Source organism: Corapipo altera, unplaced genomic scaffold (assembly GCF_003945725.1).
Source record: "Corapipo altera isolate COAL_440 unplaced genomic scaffold, ASM394572v1 2b, whole genome shotgun sequence".
NCBI classification, from domain to species: domain Eukaryota; kingdom Metazoa; phylum Chordata; class Aves; order Passeriformes; family Pipridae; genus Corapipo; species Corapipo altera.
The window spans coordinates 22439954-22458846 of NW_020884874.1; the positions used below are offsets into that span (position 1 = coordinate 22439954).

The following is an 18893-nucleotide window of genomic DNA, read 5'->3' on the forward strand; positions in this document are numbered from 1 at the left end:
TGCCTTGCATTGAGAGCAACCCTTGCATGCACTTCTGGCTCATTGTTATTTAGGACATCAAGCACTAAGTTAATAAGTAACAGAGCTTTCCTTCTTGGTAACCCAGAACTGTAGAGGGTGTATCTAGAAGATCTAAAGTCTACTGTGAAATCTGCCACCATTCTCTGAACTTGCTTTTTTAAATATGAACTGATACAACATAAATGTGTATGCAATACTTAAACATATTCTAAAACAGATCCCAGACTGTCCACCCTGCTCTCAGGAGAGACTGATAAAGCAGTTTTGTGAAGTAATAGACAGAGCTTGGAAATGGTGACAAACACAAGGTAAGAATGTATAGGAGAATAGTTAACCTGTTTTTTGAGGAACTTGAACTGGTAAATTTCTTTCCCTTGCATTTTTCATTGCTTAAAGAGGGAAAAAAACCCCAACACCCTCAAAAGGCAATGCCACAAACAAAAACCGTAACCCAAGACCTTGCAGAGGAAGTGAAACTACAAGAACATTTTCCACACTAGCTAATTCCAAGGGTCTGGCATATACACAACAAGCCTAGGAAGTTTACAGGTTTGCTATACCATTCTCCAGAATGCCAATACATTGGACTTTCCTGTGATATGCACATGTGCTTTAATGTAGTTTTAAGCATTTCTTTATTTTCACTTTAAATTTTTATCTCCTGTAACCCACTAATTCTCTACACTGCCATGCAGCTGATCAGATCCAGAGACTTCACAGTAACCTTTCATCCCAGCATGTGTATATATAGGGAAAGCTGAGCAGAATGAATTTATTCTCACAAGAACAACAGACAGTCCTTATGTTCGTGAGGACAAGAGAATAAGCTTGTAGTTTATAAATCAGTATTTAATTTATCTGAACTGCAAAACAGAAGGGAGGACTTGGCCAGAAACAGGAAAAAAGGATCTAGAAATGTATTTTAACACAGTTATTCCTCCCTGAAAATTATCAACAAAATAAAAGCAATGGCTTGCTAACCAGAAGCAATGAAGAAAGCTCTGAGGAGACCTCATTGTGGCCTTCCAGTACTTAAAGAGGGCTTACAAAAATGAGGGAAGGCAACTTTTTACACAGGCAGATAGTGATAGGACAAGGGGGAACAGTTTTAAACTAAAAGAGAGATTCAAATTAGATATTAGGAAGAAATTCTTTACTTGGAGGATGGTGAGGCACTGGAACAGGTTGCCCAGAGAAGCTGTGGATGCCCCATACTTGGAAGTGTTCAAGGGCAGGTTGGATGGGGCTGTGAGCAACCTGATCTAGAGGAAGGTATTCCTGCTCATGGCAGGGGAGTTGGAATTAGATGATCTTTAAGGTCCCTTTGAAACCAAACATTCTACGATTATATGATTGGATCTTCTGCATAAGTTTTAGTTTCTCTTTAGGGTATCTGGCCACAGGTTTAGGAGTGTGACTACAGGCATGAATATGTTGTCCTGGTTTTTTTCCCTCTTCAGAAAAGTTGTCAGCTTGAAAGAAGGTGGTATGGTGAGATCAATACCCTTTTATGGAGAATGTGTTTCAAAGAAAAGGATAAATCAGAGCATCTTTATAATTTCATTAGCTCAATTTAGAGATAATATTAGGCTTCTGAAATATGTTTGTTCAGTTGTTTGTTGGCAGTTTGTTTCCACTTGTTTGGAAAACTTGTATTTTTATTCATGGGTTTTACTCACTGTTCTCTGAGAGAAAAAAAAAGATTTTTCAGGAAAGCTTTTACTTCTTTTACAGGGGATTGAATGTTAAAGGTGTTAGGTACCTGAGAATGGGTGAAAATAAAGAGGGGCAATGTGCATAATATTAGTTAACAATATTACTTAACTGCCTACACAGTTTTGTCTTGCTATACACTGGGAGGTCCACTTCACACCAATATTGATAATGTTTAATTCTACAAATGCCTTCTCCAAGAGAGAGTAAAATATCCAAAATACAGCTAAATGGAGAAAAATTCCCAGAATCTCCCAATTAGGGAAAGTTTCAGGTATAAATAGAGTGTAATTGAGACTTAAGTGGTACATACTCTGTTGTGACCTTCTGCAGGGAACACATTCACCTTTAGCTAACTATTTGAGCAAAGATATGTCTGGTATTGGTCCTGTAGTAAATAAAAGACATTCCTTCCCTTTAAATGTGAACTACGATGTGACTTGCAGCTCCAGAATGTCAGTTCAGTTTTCTTGGAGGGGAAGCTGCTTTTTAAGTGCTTGAGTGGATTTGAGAAGCAGGCAGTCATATAGTTGGGGGAAAAAAAGAATCCTTGAAGAAAAAAATTGATTTTCATATTTCCCATTTAGAATTGAAAAAGCAATTATTTTTGTTTGTGGGCTCAATATGTAGTAAAAATAGGACCTCTTATAGCCAATCACTACTATGGGCTTACATCCAGTTTCTTGACTGAAGCTTAGATTTAACCCGGTATCTGCCTTGGGAAAGAAATACGTATGTGAGATGAAATGATGGAATTTGATGTAATACAGAAATAGTCCAACCAAGTATAACTAGAAATAACAGCATGAGAGTGAACAAAGAGAAATCCATGCTGATAATGAGGAAAAATTTCATAGCAGTGAGGTGTGCTAGTCTGCTGAATGGTCTCCCAAAGAAATCAGTTGAACCCTCATTGCTTTAGTTATTTTTAAAATGAACAAAACAGTCAAAATCCTTGTAAGGAGACACTCTTAATTAACAAGAAGATAGGTAAAATGACCTAATAGGTCTTTTTTTCCATCTCCACTGTTAATGACTATTACTGTAGATTAAACCAGGTTTGGCAATAAAATTATGGATTTCCGATTTTCACAGCAATTTCATATCACTCTTAGCCATAATAATAGCAGTACTTTCCCACTCTTCATTCCCCTCTATAAACTTTTGTGTCTTACTTTTTCTTCAAAGAGGGCTGTTTTGTAGCCCTCTGACTAAAAAGAGCTGTCAGGTAGCATAATTTAGTTTAAATAATACTGCTTGTAAGTATAAGATAAACATTTGGACCTTGGGCCTCCTCATTTTCATCAAAAACTCTTCAGTCAGAGCTCAGGTCCAGGGCAACAGTACTGGGAAATATGTCATTACCTGTATCTGTGGGTCATCCTGTGAAAGAAGGAGCCCTGAATACAGCAAAATCTTGTGTTGATTTCCACAAACATAAATTATGAAGGTATGAGATGCAGCACATCTTTGTGATTAGTATTTAGGGTTCCTTATATGATTTCAAGACTTTTCATCTTTCCATAGAAACCAGTCTTTGGCCTGAGTGTTTTCACACTAGCAAGAGGTCCAGGCAAAGGTGACTCCTGCTCCTCTGTCTGGGCATCTCCAATACCTGTCACCACCCTGCATCCCTTCCCTTGTTCTCAGAAACTGCTCATCGACTTGTATGGTGAACTGGCTTGAACAAATGGTAGCTTGGCAAAAATAACAGATATGAAAATAGTGCAAGGAGAGAAACAATGGCACATGGTCCTTTGTGGGCCTGGTTCTCAGCAGTTGCTTTTTTTCATATGATAGTGTCATGCATTTGAATGGTTAATACTGATCTAAAAACTGAAGTAATGCTGCAATAAGTCAGGTCCTACTTCTTCGAAGTGCTGTACAAATATTTGCCAGTTACTCTTCCCAGCAGCCAGCAAGCTATGCAACCTTGTTGCTGCCTTATCAGAAGACAAATTGATTGAGGTAAAACATAGGAAGTTCTGACTGTTGTACTACAGTCATACGGCAAAGATGGACAAAGGGCATTGAAGCCTGTATGTCATAATCAGCCCCAGATAGACTTGCGAGTAGTATGACCAAAATTACTAGAGTATAAAATAGAGAGAGACATGGTGCTAATGTATATTTATTAGTGATTTACTGAGATGAATGTTCATCCCAAGAGTTAATCCAGGAATATCCAAACCACTGTAATTATCCCTGCACAAAGGCTCTCTATTATTTGCCTGTTAAATAACAAAGCCTTTTCATTACCTAGCACTGACATAACTATAGCTGTAGTGGTAGGTAGGCAGCAAAGTAGCTTCCTCTGTTTGTGGGGGATGGGATGTCATGGGATGAAGCCTTCCCCCATCCCTGAAAGCTCTAGCAGAATATAAATGGGATGGCCACACTTTTCTTTGAATAAAAATGACTATCATTGTTAATATGCCAAATTTTCTATACGACAAACAGCTGAAATCTTAGGAATGGTACAAAAAGAACAAGGGAGTAAAATCCTCACACAAAAATGAAAACATAGAAGCACTGACCACAGGAAAGTAACTGTATTAAATTTGGGAAAGGATCCAAAATCTCTAGTAGCTTTCTAATCTGCAACACAAGAGCAAGGATTTTCATTATGTTTTGCATTCCACATGCGCCTTTGCTTTGGAGCTCTTATGCAATTGGTGATGCAGTAAAACCATTGTATTCATAATGATTTCAAACATGTGGATGCTTCCAGGGTTTGACCTATTTTACCACTCATGCATTATACAGAGTAAAGCTACTCTCATATGGCAGAGTCATTAGTACTTAAAATGTATCTGTCTACTGCTGTCCCTTTTCTCTGCAAGGCTACTGATCGTTTACAGTTCTAAATCAATTATTCTTTATTCAATAATTTATGTTTACATGCACCAGTGGAAACTGCCCATGCACATTTTAAGGCAGATCTTAGCATATAGAGTTAACGTAGGGGGTTACAACTGTTATTAGCCCATAGCAAATACTTCTGTTAGGAGTTCTTTAACCGTAATCTAAATGGTCTTTTTTAATTAGCAGTATTTTTTACTTCGGAGATATAAAAACATACCTGTGGTCATTACTTCCAGAGCAACAATACAATTCAGGTTTTTTGGAGGCTCATATTCAGCAAAATTCCTAATCCCATGCTTTACTTTCAGTGGGATGAAGTCTTCCCTAGTTAAGTATGTTTGAGACCTATTAATGTCTACAGGACTCAAACTTTGCTCTTGCTACAGTAAGGTGCAAACTTCTTGAACATCAGTGTAATGCTTCAGGACCGTTCCATGAACCAGACTGCAAATTTTGTGCTCTAGTCATCATTACAAGGACAAACCTTCCTGCTTCTTTTTGGAAAAAAAAAAAACCAACAAAACCAAAACACAAAACATTAATATCTGATCACCAAACAGTGTAGTTCAGGGCTTATTTTCTTTAGATCTCCTGAGCCATCCTATCTGATACTGCGAGCAAGCTTGAACTTTGAAGATAGACGATTTCTCCAGGCTCTACTATGGATTGCTGGAGCAAGAACAGGTCCAGGTCAAATGTATTCTTTTGCTGCTGAAGTGTTACCATGGGTAAGGCATACAGCAAATATGGGAAATGATCTCCAGAGGTCCCTTCCAACGCTAACAATTCTGTGATTCTGTGAGATAGTGAAAGTAGGCTCAGATCAAAAGTTTGCTTGCCATGGTGGGGGAAGCTAGTGAATACCACCCTTCCTCCCTCCCTCCTCCACAGGGATTTTGCTTTCTGTGGGTCAGTCTTCGTTTTTCTCCACAAAACCTGGATTAATTTCTCTGAAGCAGCTGTACAACAAAAGCTTAGACGTCTGCCCAGAAAATCTTTCCTCTGTACCAGCTGCACTAGTAGTACTGGGGCATATATCTTCCCTTACCAACAGCACAGGGAGAGGCCCTTCACTGTCATGTTGCTCCTTTTGACTTGACTTGTCTTTTTTGAAACTGTTGTGAGGGAGATGCCACTGCAGTGCTGAAGAAGACCATCCACTGGTCACTTCAGCATTAGGTGGCCTGGGGCAGAGACCAGAGCTATTCCTGTGGGTGAATTCAGGGCAGGACTGAGGGTTTCCCTGCTTCACAATTCTGGTCTTACACCTTGGCTCTGAACTGAGGTAGATGGTGTTTCTCTGTTTCTGGGCTCTTGAGAGCTTTGGGGCCAAAGTGTGGTCTCTAATGAGAAATTAAATGAAACCTTTGCTGTTTCTGTGACCTCCAAAAATAGGAGCAAAGTGGAAACAGAGGCAAGAGTCAATCAACCAGTGATTACATTAAAGGAAATGGTTCTGTGCAGAAAGCATGAAAGAGAAAACAGACTGATTGCTGGAATTGAAGAAATGAAAAGAAGACTTGTGGGGTTTTGAGGTCCTTTACTTTATTTTGATCCTTTCATAGTGTATTTTAAATTCATAAATAATGGAATAAAAAAGACACCAATAAAACTCAGCCAAATGATCTTAAGCCCTCAAGCCTCAATCAAAAAATAAACACTATAATGCTTTTTAAAGGAATTAGTAATGCACAATTATAGTATTCCATGTTTAAAAATAAAGCTGTTGAATAAATGAACAATACCATGGCAGAAAAGTATTTCAGCTGAAGAGTGAAATCCCTGCAGAGAGTGATCTGTGAGATTCTGCAGGAAATCTGCATTACAATACACCATTTCCATTTCCAGGGAGGGACTCAGAGAAGGACACATGGAGGAGAAAAAAGAAATGAAAAAGTCCCAGTCCTTTATGCCTAGGTTGTAGGGGGCCTTGGCCCATCATTCTCATGCTAAACAGTTACTTTTTCTACAGGTACCCAACTGAAATGGGAATATTTTTTGAAGGAATAGTGAATGTGAAAAAGGCTAACAGGATTTGTTCTTTGGTTAAAGAAAACTGTCTCCATAGCTCTCCTAGATGCAGCAGACATGAGTTTACTTCTCTGCCTTGCTGAAAATGAAGTATGGAGTGTGTCTGAAGCACTGGGCTGCTCTGCTGCTCTTTGTCTTCTGCTCCTCCATTCCAACTACTACACCTCTTGTTACTAATTAAATGTCTTCACAGTGGAGGAAAGGTTTCGAGCTAGATCATTAGCCCTCTAGTCAACCAGCTTATGTGGGATGTGACATGCCAGGGTCCTAAGGCTGGTCCAGTGACAATCACAATCTGATGTTGCTGTTCTCTGGTACAGAGGACTACAAATAGTGTCCTCTAGGCTTGTGTCTTCTGGCTGTAATTTAGCAGCTGGGGCAGGGACTTGGATACACAAATTATTATGTCCTGGCTGACCGCCCCATTTGAACGCTAGGGTGCAATAGGCCAGTCTCGGTTGTGTGTGGAAAAATTTACACAGGGCTGGTTTCCTTTTGCTACAGAGTGGGAAAATTTGTGAAATCTTGGTTAAATTTGTGGGATAGGAAAAAAGGAAAAGCAGCAAGTGGAAGAAAAAAGAATAAAACTCCTGGCTCCTAGTCCCCAGGTTATTAAGCCAGACACAGCAGAGTGTGACTAGGTCACTGGCATTAGTATGTTCATGTGGTTACACTGGTGAAGAGTAGCAGTAAACATACTGACTGCACCATGCACAGCAGGCATATAAAGTGTTTTGGCAGATGGAAAGAACAGGCCCATCAGCTGCATAAATATGTTTGTTGCAGACTGTACTATAACTAATACAATGGGCTGCTACCCTCTTTGTAGCAGATGAAGACAGTCTTGAAAACAAGATGCCTTGTCTCTGTTTCCTTAGCATATCATTGCACACAGAGTGTCTTCTGCTTGGACATGTATTTAAAGGAAGAGAAACCACAAAGCAATCAGCACCTTGTTATTTCTGATAATCAGAAGTTTGTGGTGATTCCAAAAGACACAAAATTTGCCCCTAACCTCTACTCCTGGAACGCACTGAGGTCATAAGTGTTTCCTATGTTTTCCCTTAGACTGTCATCTTTTGCTTATAATTTATTGTGGCTCTGTGTTATACAAAAAGATGATCTAATTAGTGATAGAATAATTTGAAATTTCTGCATTTGTACAAAAACAAATGCCTGCCTTCATACATGGATTTATTCACATCTACACACATAACCTGGTGCGTGTTTTTATACATGTGCATTATGACTATGGATTTTTGTATTTATGTTTGTTGTGAGTGTGTATATGAAGGCAAACATTTCAAACAGGTGTATATGTGAGACAGTTTTAAAAGCATACCTTACATGGTATAAAATATACTGCTACATAAATCACAGGAAGAATTCCATCTCTAAATTAAAGTACACTCCAGAAGGAGCAATTATTGCCTCTAAAATGTTTCTGTTAAATTCATGAAACACCATACAATCTTATTCATGTTATCATCTACAGTTGCCTGAAAGTGCAAAAAAACCCCACCTTAGCCACTAGCGGAGAAATGTTCAAAATACTGTCAAAGGAGTGGCAAAGGTAATTTCTATTGCCTGCCTTTTTATGCATTTCATTTTTGTTGTCTTTTTTTTCTCATTGCAGTTTGTTTGTGTACATTGCAAAACTTAAATGGAAGCAAATATGAGGGGGCAAAATAAATATAAAGAAACACACTGCTGTTCAACGGTGCTGAGCTGGTATTTCCATTAATGATGTTAGACTCGTGTTTAGAATAAAAATTTGGAAAATCCACAAAGAGAAGGTTGCAGCAATGCTTTTTTCCTTTTCTCTCTCTTTTACACCTGACACATTTTAAAATTAACATCTATTTCTGTGTAGTTCGATAAATGTGTTATCATTAAGCTCAGCAGTACTGATTCTGTGAGGCACAGAGAGGCCATGAAATAGCCGGCCCATTCATTTTCTTTGGTACTGTAGATGGCCCATTGCTCTGTGCATGGGACTTTCTTTGTGCGGGTTCAAATTCCGAGCTTGCTTGCTTAACCCCTGCAATAATAGTAATTGATTAGGGTTTAACACAGCAATAACAACATTTCCATATGCAGGTGCCTAACATCAGGCATGGAAGCTCTGTTTGAGATCGTTAAGAAAAAGGTATCATTTTCCAGAGGTGGCAGTTTTCATTGAGTTCAGTTGTATCAGCATGTCCTTTATATCACTGAGAAGGAGCAGCCTTGAACTCTGGTTAATCAGTTGAAATATTATCTTGATCTTCTCAGTAAAGTGCCTTAAATTTAGATGAGCTTTTCTTGTTCAAAATCAGTCTTAGCAAAGTGTATAAATAAATGCTGAAGTAAAAGGCAAGACTGAAGATAATCAGATATTTAAGTGCTTTGCTGTATAAGGGCATATCTTAAGTATTTCCTCTAGTCAGTCCCTAATTGTCTGTTATGTCTGCCTTGAAATGAGATTTACAGGTGTTTTGGCAATGTTGAAAGGCAATGTATTTTTATTTCTATAGCTACTTCTTTACTTTTTTTGCTGTAAATTTGCTTTCTGCCTCCTTACTGCAACAATCCTTCTAGCAGTAAAGAAAACTCCATGTGAAGTATGAGCACAGTCCTTGAAGGAACACTTTAGTCCTTGAGATAAGAAAAAGCATTGTTAGGAAAATGTGATGGATAAGTTGACCTCTGTTAAAAAAAAAAAAAAAAAAAAGTGTTCTGGTTTCTGCGCAAAATGCCACTCATTAGGTGATGGTGATGGTGCAGGTTTTTCAATCTTCACAAGAGTCTGCAGAGTTGCAAACCTACCAAAGTGAAAAATGGTGGATAAACAGTGACATTACAAGTAGTAGCTGCACCTCCTGTGCAGATGCAGAGATGATACCAAGTGGAGCTTGTGCAAAAACCGGGCAAGCCTTTTCCTCAGAGGTCGCTGCAAAAGAGGGGTGAAATGGTAGCTGAAACAAAGGTGTTACTGGACAATACTTGAGTGCCAGGCAGTCTCAGCTGTACTGCCAGGACCATAGCAAAGGCAGAGAACAAGGTGTTGTATGCAAATATTTCCATTGAGAAGGTAGAAATTCCTGAAATCTTCATATGTTGAATAGTCTTAGGAGAGTTCCAGCATAATTTCTTTGATCAAAAACTTTAAAGATCCTGAGTTTTTAGATGTGTAGACTAATCAGATTGACACTACGACCTCTAGGGCTATTTTATAGACAAGAACAAAATAGTGACACTCCAATCCAGCAACATAAATCTCTTGTTTAGTAGCAACAGTGTATTTCGAGGCATTTTCATATTTATTTCACCTATGGAAAAGGTTAGATCTGGGCAGGGAACATATTCCCAGCCCTATGAAACTGTTTATGGTTGCAACTGTTTTTCCTGTTGGAACAAACCCAACATGATTTTAAAGTTTTTCATGGAGAGAAAGCGCATCACTGAACTGTTAAGAGCCTGCTCACAGTGAGTTAAACCAGGGACCTTACAGAACTCAGAGTGTGGCTTATTTGGGCTGGACAATCCATGTATTAACCTGTGGAAGTGATGTTTTCTGTCTCCAGAGTTTCTATGATTAAAAAGACAGGGAGACAGTTATACCTCAGAGAAAATCACCATTTGCAAATAGCATCCCAAAATGGGTTGAATCCCTATAGTGGAGACTACCACATATCACTCAAAGTGTTTTGTCTACCTGAACTTGTGGCTTTACTGCCCACTTACATAGCCAATAAATATGACTGTCACATTTCATCACTGATGTAGAATTAAGGTATCAGAAAGTCCACATTTGCTTTCACCTGGTCCTGGACTGAGTTCAGCTCTGATTTCTGGCATGAACTAAGCTCCAAATTCCTTAAATTAGCATGGCTTCTGACTCAGACACTCCTACCTTCTCCTTGACCTGTAAACAATAGCATAGGCCAGCCAACTCCTCTCCCTACCACTGTACCTATAAGCACACATCTAAAAAAAAAATAATAATTTCTCTGTTTGCCCCCCAGTAAAATAGTTTTCTCCGTCTACATTTCTCAGGCCTTTATGAAAGGGACTTTCTTTTTGACTGTGACTTGTGTAAGCAACTACATGCATAATTTCTGTTTGATAAACAGTAAAAACAATGCTAAAATTAAAACATTCTTTTTGTCAACATATGTAGCTGGAATGCTGAAGGCTGTTCTGCTAGTAGGGAGAGATCTTGCACACATTTATTGATCTGGTTAAACTTTGCGGCTCATCTTTAAAGCCAGCAACTTCTCAACCCCAAGCAGCAGAGCACAAGTAAAGGCAGATGGTCGAATGAAGTAGAAAGACTGACTATAAAAAGCTCAGCCTTCCAATAACACTGCTGCCTCCCAGTTTTTTCATACAAATCTCTCCATTTTGCCTTCCAGAGACTCACAATTAAAATTCTATTCTGCCTGTCTAATCAAGACAGCAAATCTATTGAATTGCATAATGCTGGAGATAATCAAGGAAGGATGTGACATGAATCTATTTTTCTTTACAGGTAGAAAATGAAATATTTTCTCTCTTCCCCTGAAAACAGATGGATGGCTAAGGCTAAGGATTTTTTATTTGGCCTATCTTTTCCCTCTTGTTCCTTTCTGCCTTTGGTACCAGCCATTCACTGCTGAGTAGTCTGCTCATCAGGGACCACCAGCATCAGGGCAAACAGGTTATCCTGTTTCAGTGGTAACAGTGCCTTACTGATGTGGGAAAGGCACTGCATGTAGCAAGCAGATTGAAGTGGCGGTGTTAATCTCCTTGCTGCCCACCCCTTTACTGAAGGTTATTTTTCTAGTATCCAGGAGAACTGAATAAAATATGTATCTGCTCCCTAGTTGCTGTAGCTAAGCCCTGTTTATTAACGTACTCTGAAATCCCTTCTGTACCTTCTGTAATTCATGATTACATCCTTTAGGGCTGGTCTGGGCTTTTGAGAAGAAAACAGGGGCTTGCAGGATTTGATCCTGCAGTCTGTGGGTTCTCACACTTCACTAAGTGACCAAATGTAACTCTGGAGCAAGGGCACATTGATCCCATTCAGTTGTTTTAAGAGGAGTTATGTGAGCTTATGCAATGATTGAAATTAGCATGTAGCTTCCTACCCACCAGTAAATCCCTGTGCATTGAAGTGAACAGGCAGACTACTTTTGTGTAAAGTCAGAGAGACAATCAACCTAACTGAGCTGAATTGGTTTGTAACCCAATCATGCTTAATTTGGTTATAGGAAAAACAAGGCCCATGGAGTTTCAACCTTGTTCCTGTGCAACATCAGGAATCTGATTTGTGCCGATCTCATAATCGGGTGCAGACAACAAGGAAAACAAGTCCTTGCAGCGGTTTCTTAACTGAGCCTAACAAACCACATCTGATAAGCTATATAATTTGCTACAGCAATTTGTGCCAAAAATAAAAGGCACAGTCCTACAGTGCAGCACGTTTCTCAAAAAAACAGAACCCCACCCCTTTCCTTTGCAGCATCTTTTTCTTGCTTTTGCTCTCTCAGTGAGCCTGAGCAGATGCCCTCCATTCTGAATGACTGTTTCTGCACTGCTGTCAGGTGTACCTTGCCCACCCTGCTCACCAAACTGATTTTGTCTCATCTCTTATCTGGAAGATGATCCAAGGCAATGGCACTGGCAGCATTATGAAATGATGACAGTACCATGATGACTTGAACAGTGAAGGCTTTTTCTTGGCTGAGTGACCCTTACTAGAGGGGGGGAAGCTGAAGACCTGAATCGTCAAGTAATAAGCTACACAACTTTTTCTTAAAAAAAAAAACCAAGTGGCTTTTGTTATTGATTTGACAGTTATTCTGATCTTGTAAGAAATGTGTCTCTTTTTAGTTCAGTGACCAGAAAAGTGACTAGTTCTTCATGTGTATTTTACATATCAGGCCCCTAATGGAGAAAAAAATTCCCATGCTTTTTTTGGATTTGCTTTTTTCTCTTTGTCCTGCTGCTTACAAAGAGAAAGAGGAAGAAAAAAACAAACAACACAAAGTTCTGAAGAATGCAGGCTGTCAACTATGCTGCAAAATAACTTGGAGGTTAAATGTGAATCACTACAGTATGTTTTCTAATTTGGATTTTGCCAAGGTTACCTTAAAAACCTTAATGCTTTTTGCAGTGTTTACAACAAAACTGCAGATGTGCTTCTTGGTTATTAAAGGGAAAGCATATGAGAGGGAGGTGGGCTAAGAGGAAAGGAGAATGAAAGGTCAATGATTTTAATTCTATCTCGCTGAATTCCAAAGTTTGAAGGGATATATTTGCTTGAAAGGTCATGCTATGGAAGGTAAGCACCCTGAAAGCAGCATGTTCAGGGTTGTACAGTGGAAATAAACAACAAGGTAACTTGCTGGGATGTTTGTGTGTCAAAGGTGACAAAAAAACCTCCCTTTCTTTTCAAAGCCTCTCAGCCCTCTGCAAACTCACTGGGATCAGGACTGGAGTTTAAAGGCAACAGATTTGTGTTTGCTTTAACTCCTTAGATAAAAGCCCCATCCAGAAGCCAACAAGATGTCACTTCTTACTGAAAGCAACTAAAGGAGAGAGTAGCAGGCTTCACATTTGAGCAGTACGTGAAATTTTCAGTGTTTGTGAGTTCACACTGTGTTCCCTTAAATATAAAAACTCTAGAAAAACAAGTGCTGGGCACAAAGATCTGCAGTGCTGACTTTGATTTATCCAGCATTATGAAAATCTTCTGATGATAGTTTTGATGCCAAATATATCATACTTTTGTCCTGTGCTTGCATAGAACCCCGCACAATGGGTTCCAAATTTATGACTAGTACATCTGAGCACTGCTACAACACAACAGTGAATACTGATAATGTTATTTATTCTTCAGTTAAAGTTACCTGGAAGGAGTGAAGCCCTTCAAGGCAAGTATCAAGAAAGTTTTCTTTTAATACCCACCCCTCCTTTCTGCCCCACTGGCCATTTCTTGCTTGGTTCATTAATGAATTTTAACTATATAGCAGTACTGGAAGGAAGGAAAGTTCTTACAGGCAAGGACAACTGAGGCGCAGGACAGAATAAGTGACTTATACAAGGTCATGCAGGAAACTTGATGCTGTGCCAAGAACAGAGCGTAAGTTCCTTGAGTTCTAGTCAAGCTATTTGTCCATTTACCCATCCTACTGCCTGCTTGCCTAAGCCAAATAAACAACAGTAGCCCCCCCCCCCCCAGGCACGTAGGTACATGTGCACACATTACAAGACAGTATGCCTGCAAACAAACTCAAGTGTTTGGATCAGCAGGCAAAGTGTGCTTGTGCACCTTTAGTTTAAGCAGCCATATCTATCTACATTTAAATGCATGATGCTTAAACAAACTCGGCAGTTTAAAATTGCAGCCCATGAAGTGTATGGAAAGCACAATCTTGGAAAGGTTTTTCGTCTGGCAACATTTTGGTGGAATATGGTTCATCCCAGAAATAAAGCGCATGGGGTTTTAAGTTCCTTCCCCGAAATGCATGGGCACAAGGGCTTTTTGTAGGAATCATCACTATTTTAACATGGGAAACAGCTGATTTAGCTTTGCCTCATTGTCAGAAATCTTTACTTGAGACTGAAAAGTACCATGAGCATTGATAGCCTGAACCGTTACAGTCTGGCAGACACAAGCAATGGTAAACAGGATTGTATAATAGTGTCAGCAGCTTTAGGAGTAGCTGGTGTTACTCAGCCTATATTTAAACCTACAGCGAGTTCGAATCTCTGTTTAGGCTCTACTCCTTTATTCCTACAAACAGCAGAAATTTTGTCTCTGCCTTAAATGAGAGGAGGATCAGACCTTAAAGAAAGGGGCTCTTATTTTTTGCAAAGCTGTACTCAATGAGCATGTTTTGGAAATACATCAGCATGACCTTTCAGCAATGTGCCAAAAAATGGGAAAAAAAGGAAAGACTTTGGGAACTGCCAACCAGGAATCATTGTTTTGTTTGTTTAAAAAAGAAAACTAGAAACCCGTCCAAGAATTTTTGTGTAAGTTAGAGGCTAAGCCGTTCTCCTTTATAATCACCCATCTTTTTCTGGATACTGTATTTTCAGTGAGGGTAGATAAAATCTGGCAACATGCTCACTGGCTCTGTGTTTGGATTCAGTCCCCTTGACACTCCTCTGCCTCCATAAACTTTCATCTCCTTAACTCAAAGCAAGTTCACCCAGGAAAAGAAAAAGAGGGAAGGGGGCTGGGGAGAAGGCTCATGAACTGCACAATAAAAATCCAAATTGCAGCTTCTGCCATTTCTCAATGAAAAAAACATTAGAAATGTCCAAGAAGTGCAATAAAATGCCATAAATCACCCAGCTTTTATTTCCTGCATGGGAGCCCTACATATAGAGGAAGTTCTGGCTATTTCTAGATATACACAGGTTTTGCAAGTGTGATTATTTCATCATGTTGTGTTGCTCTGAGTGATTTCATAACACTCACAGAGAGTGAATTGAATAGAGATCGAAAGGTGAAAAGCTGTATATACCACTCCTTCATCCTCTCCCTGCTCCCTTCCCCCTGTGCTGACTGTTCTGCAGCGTCAGCCTTCCATGCATCATCAGCTCTCTACAAGCGATGGAAACCCCCTCCCTAGAAGTCAGAGGCCGTGTGCAAAGCTGTAGAATTTGACTATCCCAAATGCAGTCCTGGTGCATTTCTTATTCTCCTTCTACCCCCTGTTTACATTCCAGCTCATTTCTCATTTTCCGGGAAAGAAAGAGATACTAGCAGGTATAACATGGGGCCCTTTAAATATTTCCTGATTTCCGCTTGCTAATGGGATGCTGATACATACTGTGTTTTACAGAGGTTCTCAACACAATGTGCTTTTAATAGCAGCGTGACTTTTACAGAAGTTTTGTTAAAGTGGGGAAAAAAGTTCTAAATAAATTATAAATTCTTTTATTGCTAATTGCTAATGTAAAATGGAATAACTGCCATTTTGTTAAATACAAGTGAGTCTGACAAACCCAATCTTCCAGTTTTACTTGGAGCTTGGTAATTTTTCTTAGGCGACTGTTCAAAGGGATACTGTCACTGGTTTAGACCATATTTAATTCACTTTAAAGCTTATTCTAATTTCATAGGTAATTAGAGATACCTTTCTTCATTTTAAACATATCTGATCTCACAGAATGATAACAAAATCCTCTACACCAGTGTTTATATAGGACATATTAAAACACCCCCCAACATTTTATCCCCCCTCTAGCTTTACAACTTCTATCAGCTAGTAAGCACTGAGCCAAATTCTGCCTCAGTGACATATATGCAGCCAGGCTCTCCCTGACCTTAATGAGTGTTCTGTGCCTACGTCTAAGGGCAGAATTTGACCCATTTTTTCCCAGGGTGGTAAGGGGCTCAGATGCATCTTCCATCTCCTATTTCGCTTTGCTGATGGATGAGTGCAGTGCACCAGCACAAACAATCGTGGTATGGATCCTAAACATAAATGCGGTGTTAATTTCAAGGTCTATTAGCAACACCATGAAAAAAAATAAATGTTTGACAGGACAAAATCTGCAGGGGAAAAGAAAACATTATTCTCAAGCTTCAGGGAGGTTATTATTACAAACAATGGAGAATCGATAAATTATATTTAACACTATTAAAGGTAGTTGACAGTGTTCCTTTGAGTGAGCACACCGAGGTCCTGAACACCGTGTGACTGCTGCCCGTGTGCCCAGAGCTTGCTAACTCACCATAGGGTCACGTTGGGAACACTCTGCGCAGCATTCGTGGCAGAGCTGCTGGGAAGAGCCCTGTGCTGAAAACACACACACACACACACACACAGAGCAATAAACTGAAACACAGTTTCCCCCCCACCCCCGCCCCGAGCTTGTTATGCTTAATTTCTTAGTTGGTGAAGTGCGCTAGTGCACACTCTCAGGGTTATTTTTTGTTTCATTTGAAAGTGAGTGGAAAGGCAAAAGCAAACAGGGTTTTGGCTACGAAAGGATGACCTTCCTTGTAAAGAATTTAAGTCTTTTAACTTCGGAGGGGAATGAGGCAGGAATGCTGTTTGTATCTGAAAACTAACATGGTGAAGGGGAGTTGGGGGAGGGAAGCGGCATCTTCCTCCTATCACTTCGGTGCTTTCAAAGATCCCCATTTCCCAGAACTACCTCTGTAGCAGGATAATATAATTATTAGCAGCTGTTAAAACAAACAACAAACAAAAACAAAAAGCGCAGGCCAGGACTGGCATGTCTGCACATGCCTGAATGCTCTGACCGTTACACTGAAAACTGAAAAAGAGGCCCCTTTTCCCACACCACCGCTCGGATTCAGGCCTGGTAGAGCTGGAGCATGGAACGGCAGGGAGAAAACTGCAGCCAGAGGCATTTATTTTCATCCATTCATGTTATGAATGCCAAACGCTCCTCCATTTGATGAGTGGAGCATTGATTCTTTCGCTTCTCGAACATGCTTTCCCATAAACAAAGGGCAAAAGAGACGACTTATTTCAGATTTAGAGAAACACAGGGGGAACAAATGAATCAACAGAAGGAACAAATGGAAAAACTTCCATGTTTTTAAAGAGGAATATGAGGAGAGAGGGAGAAGTGGATAAAGAGGTTAAATGATTGCCTGCTCTTGTGGCTTTAAAAGTCTGACAAGTAGCAGGATTTCTGATCACATCTTATGTTATCTTGTGGCTCATTCCTGGTATTGAAGGAGGGGATGCAGATCTTTTTCTCTTTCCCTTTTTAATAAGAACCTTCAGGGCCTTATATTCCGGCTAAAAGTTTATAAACACGATCCTGGGAATCTGTAAAATCCAAAAGCAAATAAAACCATTCCCGTGTGAATTGTTTATTAAAATCACATGATTTTTAAGTAGCTCTCATGATTCCTTGGGCCAGTTTCACAATTCTGAATGCTCAAGGCTGGCAGTATAATTTCTACCTGCTCCCTGGGACTACTTTTTCTGATTAGCTGGCCCTAGGCAGCTCCTTGGTCTGCAAATTCCTGTTCAGAATCCTCCGTTCATTTATTAACAAGGCAGAGGGGCACAGGTAGAGTGTCAGCCCCATGAATATGAATGCCCTGCTTGACTGATCTGAGTGTCAGGCACCAAAGCAGCGACTTACAGCAATTTAAAACGTGACTGACTCCAACAGTGCACACCCTCCCTCCCTGCTTAAAGGGTTCTATGGCCGGAACAGCGATCCCGTGTGTTAGTGCAGAGCTGCCCTTTCTTTAAGCTGTGGGCTGTGAGCTGCAGTGGCTGAGGCACGGGCGTATGTTTGGGTTGTGTTGCTGGAGCTCTAAGGGAAGGCAACGTCTGGCCCAGGGGCAGGGCGGGCAGATGGGTTTGAAACTGCTAAAGCAGAATGCACCGGCTTTCCTCTCTCAGTCTGCAGCTAAAATGAAATGCAAAATGGCACATATCGCATGCATGTCCCCTTTGTCTGGGAGCGAGAGACTTCGCTCTTTAAAGGGGCAGTACGCAGAAGCAGCAAGGTTTCTGTCGCTGCTAAACTTGCTGGTATCTTTCCAGGCTGTATAATAATTGGCAAATGTCGAAGTATTAAACAATATTTAGTGGTAATTAAAAATGCGACTAAACCCTGAAGGTTGGCATTAAATCCAGACAAATCCCTTTAATATACTGGGCCAAACCTACTCTAACTATTTCTGAAACTTTGCAGCTTGGACCCCTCTCCACTGATAATGATGGTCAGTCTTGTTATCATGGACCTCTTCCTTTGTCCTTTCCTTGCCTGCCAGGCAAAGAAGCTCTGCCGCATACATTTTCTTCTTGACCCTCCTTGTCCTTTTCTCAAGTGCCTCTTATGTTGGCTAGATAAAAGGTAGCAGTGTTCTAAAATGCTGCCTCTGTAGTTTTGCTATGTAAAATGACATTCATTCTGAAGAGTGGTAAGAAAATAATGATCTCATTAGAAGAGAGTTTAGCTGTCTAGTGGTTCCTCTCTGTAGTGGAGATTAAATAGTAGCTAACTACAAACAATAGTCTTTTAAACAAAGAGCCTGCATCAAAGTTATTATCTCTCTTTCTGCCCTTCAAGAACATCATCAGAAATTGATCCTCTCACCACTGAACATTTTCATCAAAGGTCCTGAATTTTAAGCTTGAAACACTAATTGTTTTGTGTGTGTGTGTCTATGTGTGTTCTTAAACTGGTTCCTCGGGTTGGTGTTCCTAACTAATTATCAGTGACATTTCACTTTTTTTCATAATGAACTTCCTCAGTTGTTGTTTTATTTTTCTTTTTCT

The 18893-nt window shown here is 39.9% G+C and overlaps 1 long non-coding RNA gene across 4 annotated transcripts in view; it reads left to right on the top strand.

The window, feature by feature from the left end:
- The window catches only part of LOC113942892, a 48928-nt gene that overhangs the window by 4637 nt on the left and 25398 nt on the right, over positions 1 to 18893 (top strand). For all 4 annotated transcript variants that reach the window (XR_003526096.1, XR_003526098.1, XR_003526097.1 and 1 more), the window contains exon 2: positions 239 to 329. This is a non-coding gene — a long non-coding RNA (uncharacterized LOC113942892). The remainder of the gene's footprint in view (positions 1 to 238; positions 330 to 18893) is intronic.